Here is a 19,110-nt window from a genome sequence, read left to right as displayed (position 1 = left end):
GATCCATGGAACACAATGAGCATGTTCAGTAAATTACAGTTGCACTACTTTGTGGTTTGTTGTGAGTTCAATAACGATGAGCAGCCTAACATTTTGGAGAGACAATAATGTACTGAGTGTACTAACAACAAGAAGACCATGTTGAAGTGACCTTTCTTATGGTTTGTGTCATGTTCATTGCTGACAATCCATTAAGTGGGGGAATTGAAATGGGAACTCAGGAGTAGGCTATTCAGCCCATCATGCCAATTCTGCCACTTAATATAATCAGGCTTGATCAATTAGCTTTTTAAATTTTTTTTCCATGGAATGTGGGTATCACTAGTCAGGCCAGCATTGATTGCCATCCCTAAATTGCCTGGAGGCCAGGTAAGAGTTAATTACATAGCTGTCTGTTTGGAGTCGCATGTAGGCCAGAGCAGGTAGGGATAGCAGATTTCCTTCCCTCAACTGAACTGGGATTTTGCAAAAACCAACAATAATTTCATTGTCAACATTAGACGAGCTATTTTTCATTCTACATTTTTATCAAATTTAAACTTCGCCATCTACCAAGATGTGATTTGAACCATGTCTTCAAAATGTTAGCCTGGGGTTCTGCATTACTAGCATATTGATATTACCATTACGCTACCATATCCCTGAATATGATAATAAATCTCCCCTATTACAATTCCTTTTGCCCAGGCTATTCCCACAAACATTTTAGGCATCAGTAATCAGAAATTCATCAATCTGGAATTCAGTATGTTAAATACTCAAAGGCTGAGCCTCCACAATCCTCTAGTGTACACAGAATTCTTCAGATTCTGAGTTAACAAACATTCTCCCAATATTAGTCCTAACTGGCATACCCTTTATTTATGAATTATGCTCTCATTCTAGATTCCCAACCAGGGGAAACATAATTAGACCATAAGACCATAATAAAGAGGAACAGGAGTAGACCATTTGACCCATCGGACCTGTTTCACCATTCAATGGAATCACGGCTGATCCAGCATTCCCCTGACCACTTTCCTGCCCTTTCCCCAGAACCCTGGATTCCTCTCCTGATCAAGAACCTATCTCAGTCTTAAAATATACACAAGGAATCTGTCCCCATGGCAATGAGTTCCAAAGACTCTCACCTGCCGAGAAAATAAATTCTTCCTCATCTCAATTTTAAATTGGCACACCTTTAATCAGAGATTGTGCCCTCTGGTTCCCGAGACTCTTCCTAAGGTGAACCAACCTCTCAGCATTTACCCGACCAAACTCCTTCAGAATCCAACATGTTTCAATGAGATCACTGCTCATTTTAATAAACTCCAGAGAATATCGGCTCAGTTTACTCAATCGCTCTGGAACAACCTTGTGAATCTTTGTAATATTACATCTCTGGCAATAATAACCTTCCAGAGGTAAGGAGACCAAAAGTGCACACGTTACTCTAAACAAGCTCCTATACAATTGAAGCAAGACTTGAATTCACCTGTACTTCAGATCAGGCAGAGTAAAAAGAAAAAGCCTCAAGTTTAAGCAATGTCTCATCTTTTGTCCTGCGTACACTTATAAGTACCTCATGTCTCATGAACCTTTTTGAAGTGCAAAATTGTCCATGGGTGCTACATGGGTATTTTCCAGCAAGGTTACACACGTAAAGCAGGTAGACCTTTGATCTTTAATTTCTTCCAGCAAAATGCATTGAGAAATGGCAGTGCTCAAACTTGGCAAAATTCACTGCTTTCACAGTGTTTATTCAGACTGAACCTCACTCCATCCCTTACAAAACCAATACATGAAGGCAGAGACATTGGGAGCTACCATTTCCATGTTTCAAATAGGATCTGCAGTCAAACCACTGGTCTGTATGTGGAGTTACATTTAGGTAAAAACATTTAGGTGTATCGAAGACACCTCCTCCTACCATGACCCCACCCCCCATCACCAAACTATACAGAACCTCATCACCTCAGGAGATCTCCCACCCACAGCTTCCAACCTCAGTCCGGGAACCCCTCACCGCCCAATTCTACCTCCTTCCCAAGATCCACAAGCCTGACCACCCTGGCTGACCCATTGTCTCAGCATGCTCCTGCTCCACTGAACTCATCTCTACCTACCTCAACACTGTCCTATCCCCCCTAGTCCAGGAACTCCCCACATTCGCTCGAGACACCACCCATGCCCTCCATCTCCTCCAAAACTTCTGTTTCCTCAGCCCCCAATGCCTCATCTTCACCATGGATATCCAATCCCTCTACACCTCCATCTGCCATGACCAGGCCCTCCAAGCCCTTCGTTTCTTACTCTCCCGATGTCCCCAATAATACCCTTCCACCGATACTCTCATTCATTTGGCCGAACTGGTTCTCACCCTTAACAGTTTCTCCTTCGAATCCTCCCACTTCCTCCAGACCAAAGGGGCAGCCATGGGCATCCATATGGGGCCCAGCTATGCCTGTCTCTTTATTGGCAATGTAGAACAGTCCATCTTCCGTAGTTACACAGGCTACCCAGCTCTTCCTCCGCTACATTGATGACTGCATTGGTGCCACTTTGTGCTCCCGCGAGGTGGTTGAGCAATTCATCAACTTCACCAACACATTCCACCACGATCTTAAATTCACTCCCTCCCCTTCCTGGACCTCTCCATCTCCATTAATGATGACCCAACTTGACAATGACATTTTTTTTACAAACCCACCAACTCCCACAGCTACCTGGATTACACCTCTTCCTACCCTACCTCCTGCAAAAATGCTATCCTATATTCCCAATTCCTCCGCCTCCACCGAATCTGCTCCCAGGAGGACCAGTTCCACCACAGAACACACCAGATGGCTCCTTCTTTGGAGACCGCAATTTCCCTTCCCACGTGGTTAAAGATGCCCTCCAACGCATCTCGTCCACATCCCGCACATTCGCCCTCAGACCCCACCCCTCCAACCATAATAAGGACAGAACCCGCTACCCCCCCACCCCGTCCTCACTTTCCACCCTACCAACCTTTGCATAAACCACATCATCCAATGATATTTCCGCCACCTCCAAACGGACCCCACCACCAGGGGTATATTTCCCTCCACACCCCTTTCCGCTTTCCGCAAAGACCGTTCCCTCCATGACTACCTGGTCAGGTCCACGCCCCCCAACAACCCACCCTCCCTTCCTGGCACCTTCCCCTGCCACTGCAGAAATTACAAAACTTACGCCAACACCTCTTCCCTCACTACCATCCAAGGCCCTAAAGGACCCTTCTACATCCAAAGTTTTACCTGCACATCCACCAATATCATTTATTGTATCCGTTGCTCCCAATGCGGTCTCCTCTACATTGGGGAGACTGGACGCCTCCCAGCAGAGCGCTTTAGGGAACATCTCTGGGACACCTGCACCAATCAACCACACCGCCCTTTGGCCCAACATTTCAACTCCCCATCCCAATCAGCTGAGGACATGGAGGTCCTGGGCCTCCTCCACCGCCGCTCCCTCACCACCAGACGCCTGGAGGAAGAAAGTCTCATCTTCCGCCTCGGAACACTTCAACCCCAGGGCATCAATGTGGATTTCACTAGTTTCCTCATTTCCCCTTCCCCCACCTCACCCCAGTTCCAAACTTTCAGCTCAGCACCGCCCTCATGACCTGTCCTACCTATCTATCTTCCTTTCCACCTATCCACTCCACCCTCCCCTCTGACCTATCACCTCCATCCCGACCCCCATTCACCTATTGTACTCTATGCTTCTTTCTCCCCACCCCCACTCTCATTTATCTCTCCACTCTGCAGACACCCTGCCTCTATTCCTGATGAAGGGCTTTTGCCCGAACCGTCGATTTTCCTGCTCCTCGGATACTGCCTGACCTGCTGTGCTTTTCCAGCACCACTCTAATCTAGACTGTGGAGTTACATTTGACAGTCTGACCTCCAAATTGAATGTAAGTGGTCACCAATAGAGTTGGGGATTGGGGAGGCTAAGATAAGAACCAATAGCTTAAGGGCACTGCTTGTCACTGGCCACTCGGGTGCTTCCTTTCTTCCTGGTGGTGGAAACTGAATAAAGATTCATCCACCTTGTGTCTTTCACGGTGTCTCACACCTGCACGCGCACACACACACACACACACACACACACACACACACATACACAACATGGGTTCTGGGGAAAAAATAAGCACAACCGCAGTTAGGCGGTAGTATGGGGGTTTAAAAAAGGAAAAAGAAAGAACATAAGAAAAAAAGCCAATGGCTTCTACCACAGAAGAAAGATTTTTTTTCTGATTTTGCTTCAAAAATGATCAAATGCCATATTCTGAATGGAGATGTTATAGTCTAAGAGAATGGGCCTCAGAATCTGTCCCCAAGTGGGCAGATGGGGTGATTTTTCACTCATATAAAGCAGAGAAACACTAGAGATTAAACCAGAGTGGTACGAGATTCTGTCTATCCAAACAGGTGACCTGCCTTCCTGCTGACCTTGCATAGTACAACCAGAAAAAAAACAGCAAAAGCAGATGCAATACTCATGTTTCATGATCTACAGGTTCTCAGGTCAATCTTTTGTTGAACACCAGGCATATTCCTGTTCCTCTTCAGACAGTGCCATTGTTATCTCAAGTATCTCCCTGGCCCATGGGAGTAAGCAAGTTGATTTAAATTTCTGGTGTGAAGCTCTAATGTGTACACAATTACTCCTGGAGCCACGCGAGACAATAGTAAAGAGCAAAGCAGAATTGGCACCACAGAGTGTCATCACTGGCGAGACTTCATTAATTGCCGTTGACCAACTAGCCTAAAAAGGTAGTGGGAGGTCTGCTACATTGGACTACTGCAGACATTCAGGAAACGTGGAGAGGGGTAGGGAATTCCGCGATATTGGAATTCCAGTTATGCCGAAAGAATGGCAGCATCTGTCCAAGTCAAGGGGCTGAGCACACTGCGGGAACGGCTGTACAAAATGTGCCTGAGGATAATTTTAATTGAATTTAAACAGACATTGGATCAGCTCCAACTAATAATTGTCAGTATCAACGGGAAACAAAGATAAAGGCTATTTAAGCCATGTTCTCTTTTCAAACATATCCATTGATGGATGGTTCCCCCTGGTGGCACATTTAAAAAGCACCTCAGGAGGCAGCAGGACACAACTTCCAAGCAAACAGCAGTGTTGCTGGAACGACCAGAGGAACATCCAATAATCCCATTAACGTTTTAAAAAATTTTCTAGCTTCAACAAATAACTTTATTAAACTTTCATATTTACCTCGATTACATCAAGTATAATACTATTTATATAGCTCTGTTAAAATGAGTCAGTGATTTGTCTTTAGTCTGAATAAGATCTGGGCATCTTTAGCAAAACCAACATTTGTTGTCCATTACTCATTGCCCTGGAACAGGTCTTGGTCAGCTACCTTCTTGAATTGCTGTAGTCCACCTAGTGCTGGTACTGTCAGAATGTGGTTAGGAAGTGAAGTTTGCTCCAGCAACAGTGAGGGAAATATGATACAGTTCTATGTTAGGACGTGTGAGACTTAAAAGGGTCCTTGGACATGTGTCTGCAGCCCTAGTCCTTTTATGTGGTAGTGGTCATGCACGTGGAGCCAAAGGGGCCTTGGTGAAGAGCTGCAATGCATCTTGTAAATGATACACACTACTGCCAGTGTTCATCAGCATTGGAGCAAGTGAATGGTTACAGCAGCAGATGGACTGATGATTGAATGGGCTTCTTTTTGACTGGATGATGTTGAATATTTGGAGGATTGTTGGAGCTGCATTCATCTAGGCAAGTACTCCATTACATTCCTGACTTGTACCTTACAGATGGGTGACAGGCTTTGAGGAGTCAGGTGGTACAGTTACTCATCACAAAGCTCACAGCCAATGGTTTGTTTTTGTAACCACGATACTTTGGTATTCAGCAACAGTAATTTCATGAAATGTCAGGGAGAGATTATTCAATGATCCCTCATTGCAGATAGTCATTGTCTGGCACTTGTTTGGCATATATTTGCTACTTAACAGCCCAAAGTAAAGTACTGTCTAGGTCTTGCCAAACATTACCATAGCCTGCTTCTGTATCTGGGCTCTTGGGAGATGAAAGCACTACTGAACATTGAACAATTATCCGGAAACATTCCCAATTCTGATCTTATGACAGTGGAAACATTATTGATGGAGAAGTTGAAGAAAGTTGGACTCAGGGCATAACCCTGCAGAATCTTGCCCTGCTGTCTGTCAACTGAGTTTATTCATTTCCAACAATCCCCAACCATCTTCATTTGTGCGAGATATGATACCAAACAGTGGAGTTCTTTTCCTCTCTGATTCCCACTGACTTCAGTTTTGCTAGTGTTTCTTGATTCCCCTCAGACTCAAACGCAACTTTGATGTAAAGGATGGTCCCTCTCAGCTCTGCTCTTGAATTCAGTTCTTTTGTCCATCTTCAATCAAGACTTCAATGAAACCAAAAATGGTGTGGCTCTGTTGGAACCCAAACAGTGCAGTGCCACTTGACAGTACTGTCAAAAATACCTTCCGTCATTTTACCCATGATTGAGAAGCAATTGGCTAATGGAGAAGCAATTAACCATACTGGATTTGTCCAGTTTTGTGTGACCAGAATATACCTGCATAATTTCCCATTGTTGGGAAGATGCTGTTGTTAGTAGTGTTGCAGCTGTACTGGGAACAGCTTGTTTATGGGTGTAGCTAATTCTGGAGCTCACATTCTCAGCACTATCATCAAGATATTGTCAGGTTCCATACCTGTCAGCCTGGAGTGAATCGTATTGGCTGAAGACCTTCATCTATGATGCTGGGGACCTTCAGGAGGAGCAACTACCACTTCTAACTGAAAATGGTTGCAAATGTTTTAGCTTTGGATTTTTACATGCTGGGTTTCTCCATTATTCAAAATGGGGATATTTCTCGAGTCTCCTCCTCCAGTTAGTTGATCAAGAGTCAGCTTCAGTATTATCAGAAACAATAACAGTCAAACGTCTTGATTCAGGAAGGAGGAGTTTTGTCTGACTAACTTCTTTGGCATTATAAAGCAAGTATGGCTTTGATTTGACCTGGTTTAACATCATTTTTCAAAGAAAATGGGAAAAATGGCAAAATATGGTAAAAGTTGGAGATTTATATGGTAAGAGCAAGGTCATGGAATTAACCAGATGGTCAGCACAGGCGTAACTGGCCAAATGGCTTTTCTATGTATTGTACACTTTAATAATCAAATAAACACAATAGTCTACAGTAAAACTCATAACTTGCTGGGTGCTGTTGGCGAAAGGCTATTTGTTATGTTCGTTGTCATGGGCACAAAGTTTGAAAGCGAGTGGTGGATAATAAACTGACTGAAGACCAGGACACAATAAATACTCACTGGGGCAACTTTCAGTAGGTGAGCCAGAAGACTGCAAAGTTTCAGGGATCAGGGCTTTTTTTTTAAATTTAGCTCACTGGCCTAGATTCAGAAGGTAAATTGCACAAATTTAAACTGGAAAGGGTCGTGAAATGAGACAGGTCAAAAAACATTAGAAAGACAAGCTGTGTGTGTGGCCCAAATAATGGTTGATGCAATTTAATACAGCAAAATATATGCTGCTACAGATCAGAAGAAAAACAGATGCCACATAAAATGATGTTCAAGTTCCTAATATAAAGCTGAGCAAGACTGAGGAGTTTCAGTTGACTCAATGTACAAAATACTAACAAATATAGAAAAGTGATCAACCAAGAAAGCATTTTGCATGATAATAGGTCGTTAGAATATAAACCAGAGGAGATAGGGATTACACTACATTGTCCTCAAGTCAAACTGCACCTTCAATATTGAGTCCAGGTATGGTGGGAAAGCTTGAAGAGATTTGCTCCTGTGTTGAAGACCCTAATTGTCACAGGTCTAAGTTACGTGCATAGAGTAGACAAATCTGGGCTTTTCAGTCTAAAAAGGGGCTGACTAAATGGGGCTTTTATTTTATTGTGTGGTTTGATCCCATGCTATGAGTTCAGGTTCTTTACAGAGGCAAGGCCAAATACTGTCTTCAGGCTAAGACTTCAAAGTAACATTATTTATTTGAAATATTCTCTACAGTAAATACTGCTATATATGGTAATCTCAGAAATACCAGGCTCTGATCTTGCAGTTATTTTAGGTAAGGACTAATCTAGCTTCTTCCTATATGTATATCAGTATGCTCTCGAGGTTCACTTCCTACAGTACAGCTGTGTAGACGTGTGTCATTGTAATTTATTCCACCTTTGCCCATACTGTGCAATTTGATGTGCAGCTCCAAGGTACCATGACAATGTTGCTCTCGGGTCCTAAGCCCTTACAACAGCTTTCTTTAAATCAAGAAAGTAGAAAAATATTTAACTGGAAGATTACATGAAATGAAAATGCAGGAGTCAAACCACAGATTGATAGGTACACAAGAACAGGAATAGGCCATTCAGCCCATCAAGCCTGCCCTGCCATTTACTACAATCATGGTTTCTTTAACATACCAAATGTGCCTTACTTACGCCATCCCCATAACCCTTTACTCCATATGTAATCATAAATTTATCAATCTCTACCTTAAACATACTCAAAGACTGATCTTCCACAGCCCTCTGGAGGACAGAATTTCAAAAGTTCACAACTCAGTATGGTGACGTGGAGTTAAAAAAGATTATTGTCATCATAGACATGATTTTTAAATTGTTCCCTCACGGTTCTGGACTCCTTTCCCAATGGGGGAAATATCTTACATCCACCTCCCCATCTATCGTTTTACGTGTTCTGTAAGTTTCAATTAGATCATTTTTCATTCTTCAATGATCTAGAGAATACAAGCCCACTTTGTTCTCTCTCTTCATACAATAGTCTCATTATCCCAGGAACAGGTCTGTTGAAACTTTGTTGCACTCCATTCTTTCTTGAGATAATGAGACCAAAAATGCACACAGTACTCAAGGTGCAGTCAAACCAAGCTCCTATACAATTGAAGCAAGACTTCACTACCCATGTTCTTAAATCCTCTTGCTACAAAGGATAACCTTCCATTAGTCTTCCAAAGTCCTTGCTGCACCTCCATGCTAGTCATCAGTGATTCATCAACAAGGGTACCTAGTTAAAAATCACACAATACGCAAGTTATAGTCCAACAGGTTTATTTGGAAGCACTAGCTTTTGGAGCGCCGCTCCTTCATCATGTGGTTGTAGAGTATAAGATTGTAAGACAAAGAATTTATAGCAAATGTTTACACTGTGATGTAACTGAAATTATATATTGAAAATGACCTGGATTGTTTGTTAAGTCTCTCATCTTTTAGAATGACCACGTTGGCTTCAGTTCCTTCATATATAAATCACTAAACTTTCTTAAAAGTTAAATTCTCAAGTGAACTTTAACAACTGGTGACATGTTGGCCCAGATAATGTATTGAAGGTGTGAGCTTCCCTGTGTGAGACTGTCAGACTGATTCTAATCTAAAAAATGGATTTAAAGAATCTTACATGGATTCATGCAGTTTTTGAGCAAAGTAAAATGTAATTCTGCAAGTACAGATTCACCCCACAAACTTATATGAGTATGGATGCATATGGGTGTGTGTATGTGTGTGTTGGGGATAGGGGGTGTGATTATGGGTGTCTGTGTGTCTGAGAGAGAGAGACAGAGAGAGAGTGTGAGTGAGTGAGTGAGTGAGTGAGTGAGTGAGTGAGTGAGTGAGTGAGTGAGTGAGTGAGTGAGTGAGTGAGTGAGTGAGTGAGTGAGTGAGTGAGTGAGAGAGAGAGAGAGAGAGAGAGAGAGAGAGAGAGAGAGAGAGAGAGAGAGAGAGAGAGAGAGAGTGTGTGTGTGTGTGTGTGTGTGTGTGTGTGTGTGTGTGTGTGTGTGTGTGTGTACGCGTGTGTGGGTACGCATGTGTGCATGTGTGAAAAGGGCTATAAGCCTGTGAGAGGGTGCGTGTGTTAGTATATGTGTGAATGCATGAAACAGGGTCTGCATGAGTGTGTGTGTCTGTAGGTGTGTGTGCGTGTGTGTAGGGGTGTGTGTGCGTGTGTGTAGGGGTGTGTGTGCGTGTGTATGTGTGTATGTATAGTCACCTGCAGTGTGACATGAACCCAAGGTCCCGGTCGAGGCCATCCCCATGGGTACCAAACTTGGCTATCAGCCTCTGCTCGGCCCCTTTAAATTGTTGCCTGTCCCACCTTGGAGGACGGTCACCCAAAGGTCCGAGGTCGAATGCCCTGGACCGCTGAAGTGTTCCCCGACTGGGAGGGAACCCTCCTGTCTGGTGATTGTTGTGCGGTGCCCATTCATCTGTTGCCGTAGCCTCTGTTTGGTCTCCCCAATGTACCTCAGGGCATCCTTGGCTGCAGCGTATGAGATAGACAATGTTGGCTGAGTCACATGAGTACCTGCCAGGTACATGGTGGGAGGTGTCCCCGCGCGTAATGATGGTATCCGTGTCGACATTCTGACACGTTTTGCAGTGTCTACTTGACAAGGTTGTCTGGTATTGTCCTGAAAGCCAGGCAGTTTGCTATGAAAAATAATCTGTTTGAGGTTTGGTAGTTGTTTAAAGGTGGTGTAGGGAAGGTCTTGGTGAGGTGCCCATCCTCATTGATAATGTGTTGCAGATCACGAAGAACATGGCGTAGTTTTTCAGCTCCTGGGAAGTACTGAACAACGAAGGGTACCCTGTCAGTCGCAGCACGTGTCTGTCTCCTGAGGAGGTCATTACGGTTCCTTGCTGTGGCAGTCGGAACTGGCGGTTGATGAGTTGAGCATCATACCCTGTTCTTATGAGGGCATCCCTGAGTACTTCCAGGTTCCTGTCACATTCCTCCTCATCTGAACAGATCCTGTGCATGCGTAGGGCTTGACCATAGGGAATGGCTGGTTTAATATGTTTCAGGTGGAAGCTAGAGAAGTGTAGCATTGTGAGGTTATCCATGCGTTTGCGGTAGACTGAGGTGCCCATCTTTGATGGAGATGCATGTGTCCAAGAATGAGACAGATAGTCGAGAATAGTCCATGGTGAGTTTGATGGTGGGATGAAACTTGTTGATGTCACTGTGTAGTTTTATCAGTGACTCCTCGCCATGGGTCCAGAGGAAGAAAATGTCATCAATGTACCTGGTGTATAGTGTTGGTTGGAAGTCCTGCGTAGAGAAGAAGTCTTGTTTGAACATGTGCATGAAAATGTTGGCATATTGGGGTGCAAATTTGGTCCCCATGGCTGTTCCGTTGTCTGGATGAAGAACTGGTTGTCAAAGTTGAAGACATTGTGATCAAGATTAAAGCAGATGAGTTGTAGGACGATGCTCGGAGATTGGCAGTTGTTGGTATTGGGTACTGAGGCTGTTGCCGTGATGCCAACATTGTGTGGAATGCTAGTGTAGAGTGCTCAAAAACTGCATGAATCCATGTAAGATTCTGTAAATCCGTTTTTTACATTAGAATCAGACTGACTATTGTGACACAGACAGCCTCACACAGGGAAGCTCACAGCTTCAATACATTATCTGGGCCAACATGACACCAATCGTTAAAGTTCACTTGAGAATGTAACTTTTAAAAAGGTTTTGCGATTTACATTTGAAAGAACTGTAACCAACATGGTCACTCTAGCAGATGAGAGACTTAACAAACAATCCCAGTCTTTTTCAATATATCATTTCAGTTACATCACACTGCAAACTTTTGCTATAAATTCTGTGTCTTACAATCTTATACTCCACAACCACCTGTTGAAGGAGCAGCGCTCCGAAAGCTAGTGCTTCCAATTAAACCTGTTGGACTATAACCTGGTGTTGTGTGATTTTTAATTTTGTACACCCCAGTCCAACACCGGCATCTCCAAATCATGCAGGGCACCTAGGTCCCTCTGTATTTCTCCACTTTTCAATATCTTACAATTTAAGGAATACTCTGCCCATATGTTTCTCCTACCAAAGTAGATAACCTTATATTTTCCCACATTGTATCTTATCTGCTCTGTTCTTGCCCATTCGCTAAATCTGTTCAAAACCTCCTGAAGCTGGTTCATATCTTCCTCACAACACACATTCTTACTTAGCTTTATAATCACCAATGCATTGGTATCTCTATAACTAACTCTCTCAACAGTCTGGGATGAAGACCATCAGGTTCTTGGAATGTATCAACTTTCAGCCCCAGTACTTTCTCCAGTACAAACTTCTTACTAACATTTATGTCTTCTTACTCTCCCTAGCCACTAGAGGGAGGTACTTGGAGAACTGATGTTAAGAAAATTCGTCACGCAAAAATAAGTGACATGTTAAATAGACATCCAAATGTAGTGGTGGAGTCAAAAATGTTGAAATAATTGATGAAATTGTGGATGTTATGATTTTCCATATGGACTAATTAGGCAAGCTCTCATTGATCATTAGCTTAGAGCATCTATACTCCCAAAATTGTTTGCAACAAATAATCATTTTTACACCTTATTGTACTTTTAATCATTGCACACTCAAACATTTTGTGGTACTAACAATTACCACAATTAAGTTTGGCCTAATCCAATCCCTGACAGTTCATCTTCCTGCCTTTATATCACTCAATGAGGTGATCATAACGAACACAAAATTCCCTTCTGGAAATTACATAGCTGAAACACCACTCCATACAATATGCCAGAGAAGTACAACAGGGCCGCAGTTTATAACACTGAGTACATGATCAACTATCTATCAAGTCCTCAATTCCAATTCCATGAAGGAGAAAGCCATTTTCCACATGATGATAAAAATGGAGTCCACAAGCCATTCTGATCAACATTGCTTATTTAAGACAGAGCAATTTAGAGCTGCACATTGGTTCAGTACTGCTGCCTCACAGCATCTGGGTTCGATTCCACCCTCAGGTGACTGTCTGTGTGGAGTTTGCATGTTCTGCCTGTGTCTGCGTGGGTTTCCTCCCATAGTCCAAAGATGTGCAGTTTAGGTGGATTGGCCGTGCTAAATTGCCCACATTGTCCAGGGATGTGCAAGCCAGGTGGGGTGGCCATGATAAAATGTGTGGTTCTGGACAAGATGCCCTTCGGAGGGTCCATGTGGACTTGATGGGCCGAATGGCCGCTTTCCACACTGAAGGGATACTAGGAATTTCATTTGACATTATTATTAGGGAAACAAGCAAGAGGGATTTTTTGTTTCTTTTCAGTTTTCTTTCTTGGCACGTTAGTGCTGAACACGTTTAGAGTTAATAAACACTCCCAACATCAACAATTGGTCAGAGCTGTTCACTGGACAGACTTGATTTCAATGGGCAACACTGACCCTTATCCCAAATCACAAGAAACCCCCAGCATAACGCATACCAATTTCTTTAGACTCAAAACTTCAACACAGTGCAATGAAATAACTAGAAGTTTTTAATGAGATACCCAATTTCTAAGCAGACTTGGTTAGAAAAGCTGTGTACTTTAAGTGAATTGTTAATGATGGCAGTATTCTTGAATTAAACATTAAAGAATAATTCAGATTCGAAACTCATTAAGCACTGATTCAATAATCTTGCCTTCTCCAACCTGATCATCAGAGTGACAGGTGTGATAGGAAAGTCTATTATGTCTGTCAATGTCACATGTTGCTTTTGGAACTGAATCAGGTTGCAGTCTCTTCAGTCCGTGATGTGGAAGCTATTTGACTTTTCTGAACTGTGAGAGTGCTGTGCAGTTTCCAAATAAACTTGACAAATGGATATACAAAGCAAGAACTGAAAGATTAAGAATGACACCACCAAAGAGTCCTCTAACACCATAGACAAGAGCAACCAGTCTGCTAAATCAGTCTGCTAAACTCACCATTTTGTTCCAATCATTCTGGGGTAGCACGGTGGCTCAGTGGTTAGCAGGGATCCGGGTTCAATTCCCACCTCGAGCAACTGTCTGTGTGAAGTTTGCACATTCTCCCTGTGTCTGCATGGGTTTCCTCCCACAATCCAAAGATGTGCTGGTCAGGTGAATTGGCCATGCTAGTGTTAGGTGTATTAGTCAGGGGTAAATATGGGGAATGGGTCTGAGTGGGTTACTCTTCAGACAGTTGGTGTGGACTTGTTGGACTGAAGGGCCTGTTTAATACTGTAGGGAATCTAACCTAATCACTTGTAGTAAATTGATTAAAAGGATAATTGCATACATATGAATACAGAAAATAAATTCACATATTTCTTGCTGGCAATCCCGTGTTAACACACAATTTGATCAGAGGATAATCTGCCTTATCATATGGCCATCCAAATGGCTATCAGTTCTCACCTTTCCAGTAACCAGCTAAACCAGGCACCCAATAATAGGCTCACTATCCCTCACTACCCCACCCCTTCAAAGGATGGATTTTTGTTGCTGTATTAACTGTCTGAGAAGGAGTTCTCTTCCTCCACTCAGCAGGGTCTTACAGTATTCGTCCTTTCTGCTCACCCCCTGTCCACACAGAAACAGCCTCCACCACAAGCTCAGCTTCATTTCTGCCAGGCCAAACGGTGGATTTGGGTTCAAGGAATGCGGGACACCATGCAGCATCAGTCCAGGTTTAAATGACAAATGCTGCTTATGAACATCCCTGCACTGTCGTCACTGCCCAAACATGGTAATGTGCTGAACAAGTACCTTTACTATTCCAACAACAACCATCAGATAAAGTACTTTGCTGCTGCTGCTGCTTCTTATAACTACTCCTGCCAAGGTACCTGAGCCATCTGGGGACATCGACTGCCGCTCATCACAGGCACTCTGTGGCATCTGTCATCCTAAAGTCAACTCCTCTATCTGCTGCCCTCCACTTTGCCCTCAACAAGGGATTTCTGTCATTTATCAGCCCTAATCAAATGGCCAAAATCCTAACATTTTCTTTTCTAGATGCTACTTTTTATGAGTTCTTTGGGCTCTTACAATATCAAGCACCTTGTGATTTGTCTTACAGTCTGTACGCAGTATTTTTAGCATATGTCTTAGCAACCAGACTGCCATAGATCTTCACTGTTGTCTCGGTTTCTAAGATATACAGAAAAATTGATAGAAGGTAGCACCTGAGATATTTCCTCGTTACAGGCTTGAGATTTGTTGCGTGCACATCGGGAATGTGTTTATCTCATTGGCTGCAAAGATCTTGACAGTGTTGTTCTTAAGAAGCACTGTACAAGCAAATAGCTCACACAACACATCCAAGCAGTTCCATATCAACTTATTTACTTCGAAGCAGAGCATAAGATATTGATCAAGGGAGGGCCTCAATTTCTATAACATCAAAACTGCTTCATTCTTAATTCAATACTGTGCTGTAATTCATATCAGTGACTGTAATAAATTTGCTGCCAATGTAAATCAAAACCTCTTAATGCACAGTCAGCAGTGCTATTAGATACCACTGTGATTTATTACACATCTTTCTATTCAATGTCAAATATAGGGCCTATGAAATCATTCCCAACCTTCATTGAAAAAAATAGTGGTGACAATAAATTGACAGCTCAATCAGTCTGTTATCGGTAACCATGTTGGCTCGATAAATCGGTGGAGCCACATTGCAAAATCAGCAGCCCAATCTTACAGATACGGCCATGAATCACAACATGTATTTCAAACCTTGACCCCATCCTGGCATCTTGCTTTTCATACTTCAGCAAACAAAACTTTACTTCTTGATCAAAATTCTTCAAGGTCCCAAAGAATCAGGACTGATTTTGTTGAACTTCTTCCAACTTTCTATCTGTTTAAACAAGGTTTTCCTCTATTCATTTCTGTAGTTTGCGGTTTTCTCCTGCTTCACTTCTGTTCTCAGAGGGTCTCTCATCATTCATTCCTCACTGATTAACTTGGGTATTTCTTGAATATCCCTCACCACTATTCCCTATTACGCCTGCCTGCTTCTACCAAGGTTGTGCGCTCCCTAGAATTTGGTTTCTTTCCACATTCTTCCAGAAACTGTGCTTTTCTTTTGCTTCATCACCTCTACTTTCTTCACAATTACAACTCATCACACTCCTCACTTCCTGCTAACTTCATGTTATTTAGCAAAACAAAAAAACCAAGACTGTGAGCAGATGAATCAAACCTCAAAATTTTACTTAATATTATACCAGATACATGTGCAAAAGGTAGAGGGAAAGATACAATTTATAGTCAACACAGGCTCTTTTATTTTCATTTCACTACTTAAGCTATCGAAGACTTCATAACTTTAACACAATTACACTGCAATTGTCTTCCATCAATTTGAGGTCTCCATTGGCACCTGTTCGCTCTCCAAATCAGATTAATACCATTTTCTTTGCCAATCTCCAACCTTGTTGGTTGGAACAATAGCATCATTGAGCAAATTTTATAGAAGAGCATCCATAGAATCGTAGAATCCCTGCAGTGTGGAAGCAGCGCATTCAGCCCATTGAGTCCACACAGACCCTCTGAAGAGTGTCCCACCCAGAACCAGACCCCCATCTATCCTTGTAACTCTGCACTTCCTATAACCAATCCACCTAACCTACACATCTTTGGACTGTGGGAGGAAACTCACACAGACAGGGGAGAACATGGATGGCACAGTAGCTCAGTGGTTCGCACTGCTGCCTCACAACATCAGGGTCCCGGGTTCGATTCCCGCCTCAGGCGACTGTCTGTGTGGAGTTTCCACATTCTCCCAGTGTCTGCTTGGGTTTCCTCCCACAATCCAAAGACATGCAGGACATGCTAAATTGTCCCATAGTGTTAGGTACATGAATCAGGGATAAGTGTTAGGTAGGGGAATGGGTCTGGGTGGGTTACTCTTCGGAAGGTTGGTGTTTCCATACTGTCGGTAATCTAACATGCAAACTCCACACAGTCAGTCACCTGAGGGTGGAATCGAACACAGGTCATTGGTGCTGTGAAGCAGCAGTGTTAACCACTGAGGCACCATGCTGACCAATTGGAATTGGAATGAGTTGGCTAAAAACAACTTTATGTTGATAACCATAAGTGGAAAATGCAAAATTCATCAGGTATCCATTTACTTGGAAACATGTACCAGTGATACAACATTTAACCATGTCAAAGCATGTTGAAGATGCTCTGAGCAAAATGAGGACTATCTCTAAGAGTTTCAGAGGCAGGTAGAACACATTCATCGCCTTATTACTGAGAATTAAACTCCAGGCTTCAGCTTCTGATGTGTAAAGTGTACACTGAGTATACCCACTATTCAGTATACTGAACTTTCTTTCAAATTTTTTTTTCATATTTGGAATGTCACATTACCATTCATTAGGAAATAAAATCTGAAACTAAAAGGCTCAAGATGTACGTCTTAAAAGCATGTACGTATTACAATACTAATGCTTAGGAGAGTAGGAAAGTGGTGAAGGGCAGGAAATGATTTGTGCTTTGACCTATCTGAACATGTCCCTCATGACGTTAAAATATATCACTTCTCATTTGAAAATGAATATCTACTTCAACACTGAGGGAAAAAAGACTAAAACACCATTTAGAAGAGAATTAGTCAAATATTAATCATACATCTTACATATGGGGAAGGTACAAGGAATAGGGTTCAGAAAATTATTCCATTTGAAGAGCAACAATAAGGCTAAATCACTTACCCTTGTGCAATAATCTTTATGATTCTGTAAGAATCTGACACAGCATATCAGACAAATCATCCCTTCTGTACAGATTTGAAAATGGTATCATACAAACTGAAAATAAGAAAATTAATTGAACCACAGAAATTAGAAGGTCCCAGATCATGCTGTGACCTTGTCAGAGTTAGCTATTTGGAGAGGCAGGTATTCTGGCCCCTAAATCATTCACCCAAGTTTTGGCAGACAAGCAAATCAGCTCAATTGGCCACTAATTCCTGTTGGAAATGCACTCTATAGTCTTACAGTTCACCAACTCTGCCCAGACTCAAGTATAAAGAATTGCTAGAGAGAACTGAATGAACAACTTCATTGAAGGCAGAAAAATCTCCAGTAAGGATGACCTCCTGTCATTTATACATATTACCACCAAAGCATTACCAAACAAAATTCACATAACTACATCAAGTTATTCAGGCAAGTGGGAAAGAGATACATTTTAAGCAGTATCTTAAAAGGAAGACAGAGAATCAGAGATGCTTAGGAAAGAATTCCAAACTAGCCAGGCAAAGGCATATGCAGTAACACTGAAATAGTAGAAATCAGGGATATTTAAGGGGAATTACTGATCTTCAACACTTCTAGGACAGGAGGATGCAATTGGGATAGAGAAGTACTTGTTCATGGAGGCACTTGACACAAGAGTAAAAACATTACATTCAAAGCTCATTCTGATCTGGAACCAACCTGATTCAGTGAACACTGGGCAACAGGCAAGTGGCTCTTGGTGTGAGATAGAGTACAGGCAGCAGAGTTGAAGTTTATTGCAGTTTAAAGTGGTAGACTGTTTGAGTGAGCCTGGGAATAGTCAAGGTTGGAAGTAACAAAGGTACTGATGAGGGTTTCAGCCAACAATGGGCTCAAAGCTTGACTACATTGCAGGGGTGAAAGTTCATAGTGTTGGTGATGAAGAGAATAACAAGTCCAAGATTTTACCAAGATATAGAATGGCAAAGTCAGCTTCACCCTCACAAAGTTAGTCACAGCATGCAATTAATGGATAGAGAAACATAAAAGGGTATCTGACCGACGACAATAGCCTAATTTACTTCAATATTTGGTTGAAAAATTTCTGCTCATCCAAAACTGAACACCAGACAAACAGGATAAGACCGACATAATAGAGTGGCTGAACTGGGTGTTGTCAGTGCACTTATGGAGTGTAATGTTTTGTGTTTGGTTAGTGTTGTTGGGACAGTGTATAAGTGAGAAAGGAAGATCAGGATAGAGTCTGTAAGGTCTCTTGAGGAAGCAGGAGGAGAGGTTATTGCAGGAGTGATACAAATGGACAGACAGGAATGAAAGCAAGAAAGCATGAAGTTGAACCCAACTGGACACCAAAAGGCAAGTACTGGAGTAGGATGATGTTAAAAAGACATTCCTGATAAAGGGCTCATGCCCGAAATGTCAATTTTCCTGCTCTCTGGATGCTGCCTGAGCTGCTGTGCTTTTCCACAACCACCTGATGAAGGAGCAGTGCTCTGAAAGCTAGT

The 19,110-nt window shown here is 42.5% G+C and overlaps 1 protein-coding gene across 2 annotated transcripts in view; it reads right to left on the bottom strand.

The window, feature by feature from the left end:
- Window positions 1–19,110, bottom strand: part of dnah9 (dynein, axonemal, heavy chain 9) — a 507,475-nt gene that overhangs the window by 352,053 nt on the left and 136,312 nt on the right. The gene's annotated exons all lie outside the window — the stretch shown is intronic.

This window comes from Chiloscyllium punctatum, chromosome 39 (assembly GCF_047496795.1).
Source record: "Chiloscyllium punctatum isolate Juve2018m chromosome 39, sChiPun1.3, whole genome shotgun sequence".
Taxonomy (NCBI): Eukaryota; Metazoa; Chordata; class Chondrichthyes; order Orectolobiformes; family Hemiscylliidae; genus Chiloscyllium; species Chiloscyllium punctatum.
Note: the sequence above shows the minus strand (reverse complement) of the source record. Positions and strands in the feature narration are given on the sequence as shown.